Here is a 6,999-nt window from a genome sequence, read left to right as displayed (position 1 = left end):
TTACCACTGAATAAGGCTGTATTCCTTGAATCCTCAAGTTCTTCAGAAAAGATTATGCTGTATAACAACAACCAACTTGAAAAACAATGCAAAAACAAACAAAACCCTTTGAATATAAGCAAGGTGAGATTCCAAATTTCAAAATGTATAGCATATCAAATGTAAGCCATGCAAGCCAATCAGTATGAAGATCAGTTTAAAATAGAGATTCATATTTATTTGCTTGGATCTGGTGCTATCATAATAGCCCATATGTGTTAAAAGTGTACTTTCAACATAAAAATAAAAGTCATATTCTTGAAGTTTTCAGTTTTGCATACTTCAATTTTAGCAGAAATTGCTGATTATTTTTCTGTGGTGAACTCATTAAATATTGTCAGGAATATCCTTTTTTAATTTCAAATTTCAATTTATGATCCTTTATTAATTTTAAATTTCAATTTATGAAATTCAGGTGCCTGTTTTGGAAATGTGAGTGATTAGGAAGTGACAGAGATGCTCCAACTGCAAAGGATGAGCAGCTATTTCTGTGTTAAGACCTACCTAGGGCTTACTTCTCTATTTCTTTTAGTAAGGATTGATGTTTTAAATTAACTCAATGAAGCCTTGCAGATCTGATTTCTCTAGCTGCAGTCATAAAGGTTTCTAGACATAAAAGCGGTGCTCCAGCATGGCCCACTGGCCAAACTGAAGTACACCCATCCTGAAAGTCTTTATACAATGCTTTCAGCGATTGCTCATTTCTGGTCAAGAGCACAGTCAGCCTTAGGGCAGGTAGAACTATATTCCTGATTGAATGAGCTCATGAATTGGAAGTTAGAAGTGTCTGAAGAAAAAAAATCTAATGAGATTCTCTGGAATTATTAGGACACAAAAATTCTGGTACTGGTAGTGTCAATTGAGTGATCTAAAACTGGGTTTATGAGGACAGTTAGTGATGTAAATAGATCCTTCCTTTTTCTTGTTTTGTGCAGGTAGAAGTCATCTGCTATCTACATCTCAGATTGATAGATTAAAGGTATCTTGTGAAAGAGGGTTTGACTACTCTGGTTTTCCGTAGTATGAATAGCAGGGCAAACAGGTATAGACTAATTTTTTCTCTGTGACTGAGGATTTAGGAAAGCACCGTGTGATTTTTTTATTTACATGCACTCTTTTGATTTACATGCCACTCTGATTTATGGTTTCAAGGTCATTCCTTTGCCACTCAATCATTCTGGTTTTAAGTACTGCCATGATAAAATAAAAACAAATAATGACTAAATAATGAACAAAAAACAAATGTCATAGAGTTATTCTGTTTATAGTGAAAAATCATTCTGACCTTTGAATAATAAAAGTTTTACATGAGTTGCCTACAGGGAAGTTTTGTCCCTATGTAATGTAATAAGGGGCATAGGAGGGTGAAAACAAGGTCTGTGTAACATGCAGTGATTCTGTGAGCAAAAAATCATAACAGAAGTGTTATTCAAAAAGCCTAGTTTATACAAAAGTAGCTTTGGGATGCTGTTTCTTTCAAATTTCTAGGCTATGTAAGATGAAGCAAATAAAATGTGCATGGTGGAATCATCAGAGAATTCATTAGTGTTTTAATCTCTATTTTTTATTAAAAGCAATATTCAGACTCTGGCATTCTTACTTTTTCTTATTGCTTCTTGCTCAAACAAACAATCTCAATGATGCACAAGAGAGTACTTTCATGAGCATGGTGGATAATCAGGTAAAGATGACATGAATATTCTTCAGAATGATTTTTTTCTTCAACTTACTCCTCTCGATGTGCTTTACACAGCTGTTCATATACCAGTATCCTCTTTCAAAAAAAGTGGACAAGCTAGGATAAGGGAAGACAAAATATTAATATTTTAAAATATGGCTGCCTAACGTGATTATTGGGAAACTATATTTATTTTACGTGCACGAACAAATGCAAATGCCTAATTAGCCAATGCTCTGAAATCTACTATTGAATTTTTATTTTTCTGGCAAATAAGAAACACCAGTACACACATGAAACAGATTGTAATGCTATTTAATTTACAAAAATAATATTTTGATTGCCTTTGTGTCTTTATTTAGTGATCCTTTTACTCATTAGCTGAGACATATAGTATTTCCTTGGATGTTCCTACTAGTTCTGAAAATAGGTTGCCATCAGCAAACTAGAAAAAATGAATAAGTGTTTAGACTCATCCTAATCACTCCATCAGTACTACAGATCTTATTCAGTTAGGGCCTAGGCCATGGAAAAAGGATGTGCTGAAATTCAGAGAAACCTGGACAAGCCAGAGAAACAGGCAGAAAATAATCTCATGAAGTTTGACAAAGAGAACAACAAACAGCGAGCAGTAAACTGAGACATCAGTACATGTTGGAGGGCCAAGGAACTGAAAAGCACATTGTGAACAAGCAGGAAATGAGTCAGCAATGTGCCCTTGCCACAAATAGGTCCAGTAGCATCCTGGACTGTGTTGGAAAGAGCACTAGGAGCAGATCAGGAGTCTCACCTCAATACTGATGAAACAGTTTGTGAGTTTTTTGAGTGCTCAGGACAGTTTCAGGCTTTTGGTGCAAGAAGGATAGGGGCTTGAATGAGTCCAGAATTGGTCAGCAAAGATAATAAGGGACAGGATCATGTTTCATATGACAAGTCTGAAAAGCAGGACTCTTACACCAGGGAGATATTAAATTGATATTAATTATCAAAAAAGACATCACTTTTGGAGTGACCTATGGATATATTTTAGAAAAAATATCATAGTATCTCCAAAAGGAGATATATTTTTCTACAAAATGCTTTTGAATTCAGCTTTGTGTCTTCATACTTTCACTAAAATATTTTAGCAGAGAAATGATACCACCTGTTATAGGAAGGCTGCAAGAATATATTCATAATAAAACTTTCTTTTTACATACATATAACTTCTTGAAACTTTCAATTTTTTTTACTTAAAGTTATATATTGCCCAAAGGAAATAAAAGAAGGATTGTTGAAATTGATTGCATTTAATAAGGATGAACAAAAATACATTCTCTGGGCATGCCATGCAATAACCATGAATTTATGAGCTAGGCTTTTAGTGGTTTTGACCCTACGTTTTCTCAGATAACTGATGTTAAAAGATTAGAAATCTTTTGGTGGTTTGGTGTTATTTAAAATTTATTATTATTATGAATTATGTTATGACAATTCATATTTAAAGTTGCTAGAGAACATTAGACTATGCATGCTTAATAATTACATTAATACATTAATACATTTTTTAAAAAAGATAAATCAGAATGTCTCCTTGATTTAATGATGGAAGGAGTTAGTCATGGTCTTGACATAGTGTCCACACAAGAGATCACACTGTTTCTGAGCAAAAATGTGAACTCCTAAAACATATTCCAGTCTTTATGTATTTTTTCGAAAAGATACTGCCAGTACTCACGTCTGCTGAGAATCAAGAATCATTGGACCCAATACCTTTGGACTCAACAGATTTGATTCTGTACCCACTTAGCTCTGCAATGAATTTCAGTTTAACAGAACACAAGTAGCTCCATCTCTTTATATCTCAGTTTTCCTCACTTGTAAAGAGAGTACATTAAAGCTTTTCTACAAAAGACAGGAAATAAGGTTCTTTGATAGTACATATGGAAATACTTTGTTGGCTGAAAGCTGCTTACTTCAGTCACACTCCTGTAAATAAAAATAAGTCCATCTACCATCTTAATTGAACAAAGTAGTTAGGTACCCTAATAGAGAACTTCTGAATACATACAATGCACTATGGACACAAATGGTAGATACAACCTGCGGATAAATATGACAAAGAAGCACTATGAAGAATTTCATATTTAATATGTACTTACAGCAAAACAGTTGTCTTTCATACACAAAGGCAAGCCACAAGGCAAAACTGTAAAAAGAGATATTATGTCTAAAGTAAGAAATATAAAAGTGGACTAATAAAACAAGGACCTGACAGTCTAAGTTTCTAAGAAACCAAACTTCATCATTTCATCAAAAGGGGAAACATCTGTTATTCAGCCAAAAGAACTAAAAGATCTGAAAAATAAATAAATAAATAAATAAATAAATAAGCATCAGCTGTGTTATTCAGTACAATTTCCGTGACTTCTTCAGATACTGTGGACATGTTCACCAGACACTGTTTCTGCTTCTCTAATATTTATGAAATTGTCTGTGTCTGATCTCTCCTGCTCTCTTGTAATGGCATATTTCTGATGTGTTTTATGTGCTTGGTCTTTTGTTCTAAAAGTCTTTAAGCTTGTTCAGGCAAACAAGGTTTTTTTTTTTTTTTTTGTGAGTGAAGATTTTCTGATCCTATGGGTGAGATTTATCTTGCCTAAATTGTGTTAAAAGCTTTAAAAGTTAATGGTTAACCTAAGCTTTATACAGGGGCTCCTTCTGTGACCAGTCATGGATAAGAGATTCACCTAATTTTAGCCAGGGTATACAGAAAACAGTGGGATTACTTGCCTTTTGAGGAGCTTGCCTGCTCATTTCAGCATTGTTCAATGCATCACCAGCATCTAACACACAGACATGAGCAATCTTGGATGAACGCTTTGTGCTACATCATGTTGCTTGTCACTTATGTAGCTGTGACACAGCTTGCTCACACTCCTTATCCTGCTGTTTGTGCAGCTGCTAGGAAACCTCTAATTCCTTACTAGTCCTAGCATGGAAATGGAGAACTCTGTTCCCTCCAGCTAATGTTAGTCACTGAATCATTCAGCAAGGTTTCAGTTTTGCTGTCAAGCACGTGCTTCTGTTATAGAGTGTTACATGAGGAATCACCAAATCACAGAATTGTTGAGGTTGCAAGGGATCTCCAGGTCCATCTGGTCCCCCTGCTCAAGCAAAGATTTCTACAGCCACTTCCTCAGGGCCGCAGATGGCTTCTGAGGATCCCCAAAGAGGAAGATTCCCCAAACTCTCTGGGCAAACTGTTTTGTTGCTACAAAGTAAAGTGCTGCCTGATGGAGCCTTCTTTGTTTCTGTTTGGGCTCATTGCTTCTTGTCCTTTCACTGGATGTGACTGAAAAGAGTTTGGCTCCTTCCCATTTGCAATTTCCCATTAGGTGATGATAATATTCCCCAAGCCTTCTGTTCTTTCGGTGTGACTGATCTAATATGGAAAAACGTTCAGAAGAGATTGGCAAGGACAATGTGCCCCTGAACTTCAGGAAATAGTGCAGAGAGTGACTGGTCACAGCTGTAGTAAAGAAAGCTGACTTCACCTCAGAAAAAAGGGGACCAGAGAGATTGACTTTTTTTTTTTTTAGAGAAATAGCTATGAGAGCTGAGTGCAACATCTTGCAGTGGAGTTCATTAGATGATTATCATCCAGACAAGCATGGAGGAGAGAGAAGGTTACGTGTGGTTCAGCCCAACATAGAGTATGAAAATTAAACTAAAGAAGAATTTCAAAGAGAGCAATTAACTTTAACTGTCTTCAAATCACTTTTTCCTTCCTTTTTGGAGACTGGGGACAATGTGTCATGACAATAATTACATGTAGACGTGTAGTGGGGACCAAATTATTATTGTGACTGCCTCCTATTGCCAATCTCATCCATTTCCCCATACAGTCCTCATCAATAACAGTGGGTGAGACAGAGGCTTTCAGCTTTGTCCGTAACACCATTTCTCATCACAAAATAAAATATTTGAGATTTAGAAGACATGTAAGCACTACTAGGATGACAGCGTGTCACTTACACACAAGGATAGGCAGACTACTTCAACATTTAAATGATAATCTTAGTAGCTCCCTGAGTGGAGCTGGTAGAAAACCACCCAGAACTCCCTTCAAGTTGTTTCTGGTGGTTTGCTCCTTGACACCATGCTGTCTTTCACTCATCAGCTTGTACAATCAGCTTGTATCAGTAAGTGTACAACTTGTAGGATTGTGCTGGAGGATAGAGAGACCTCCAGACAATCTGCCTATCCATGTAACCTACATCATTAAGTCTGACTATGCTGTGGGAACTTCTGTTCAGAGTACTCCTTCTAAGTGCATGTGATGAGATTCGCATGCCTACTTGGTGTTCTCTCTTAGGTTTCTGTTAACCACCACCTGTAGTCTCATTTTACAGGCTCTTATGATCATTGGTTGTGGCAGTTACAGCATCAAAAAATCTTCATTGGCAAGGAGTGAGAACAGTGGAGAATCCTCCAAGGATCTGTGGTACCAAGTGTGGCAGATACCACTTAGCTACTTGGATGTTATGCCACACAGCTTTTCCGAGGACAACTATGGACTATGCATTGTCCTTAATCAGTACCCTCCAGGCCAGGAGTTCCTCAATCATATCTGTGTTTGGATGGCTGACTGCACAGCTATGAATTTGACAGACCAGCTGGATGTCACAGTCATAAATCAATTGTATGCACAATTGCTTTCTGACGCACAGCTTGGACTAAGGAATCTAGCAAACCATTAACAGTGGATGTAGTAGACTCCTTTATGCTCAGCCTGGCCTCACTCCCATCTCATGGCCTGGTAATAGATAAGGGACAGGCGTGTGAGTCCATCTGTGATCACTGGGCTCAGAAAGTGTTCTGCCTCAGTGTTCATAAACAATAACACTGCCCTAAATATCCTGTCATTTTTATGATTCTGCAGAAAAGTCCTTCACTAGACTTTAATGTTTATCATGACATAATTTTGCATGTCTTACATACAGATTGTGCAAGAAAGGCTTTAGCATGAGAAAGTGAGTGTGTATTCATAGGAGTGTTCAGTTTAATTCTGTATGTTAAAAACAAATTAAATTGTAAATATGAATTACAAGAATTAAGAGCACTGCTTTTTATGAACAGGTAATGTAGCTGCATATAATAAGAAAACATTAGTCTCATACCACTTATGAAGTAAGAAAAAGTATAGTTATGATAATGTTAGTTGTGGCTAACCGAAGTGATAGTTTGTGTGGATTAATGCATCTGAAAAGACTTCTAACTTTCCTTGTTTGATAATTAAA

The sequence above is a fragment of the Meleagris gallopavo genome, chromosome 3 (genome assembly GCF_905368555.1).
Source record: "Meleagris gallopavo chromosome 3, MGAL_WU_HG_1.1, whole genome shotgun sequence".
Lineage (NCBI taxonomy): Eukaryota > Metazoa > Chordata > Aves > Galliformes > Phasianidae > Meleagris > Meleagris gallopavo.
Note: the sequence above shows the minus strand (reverse complement) of the source record.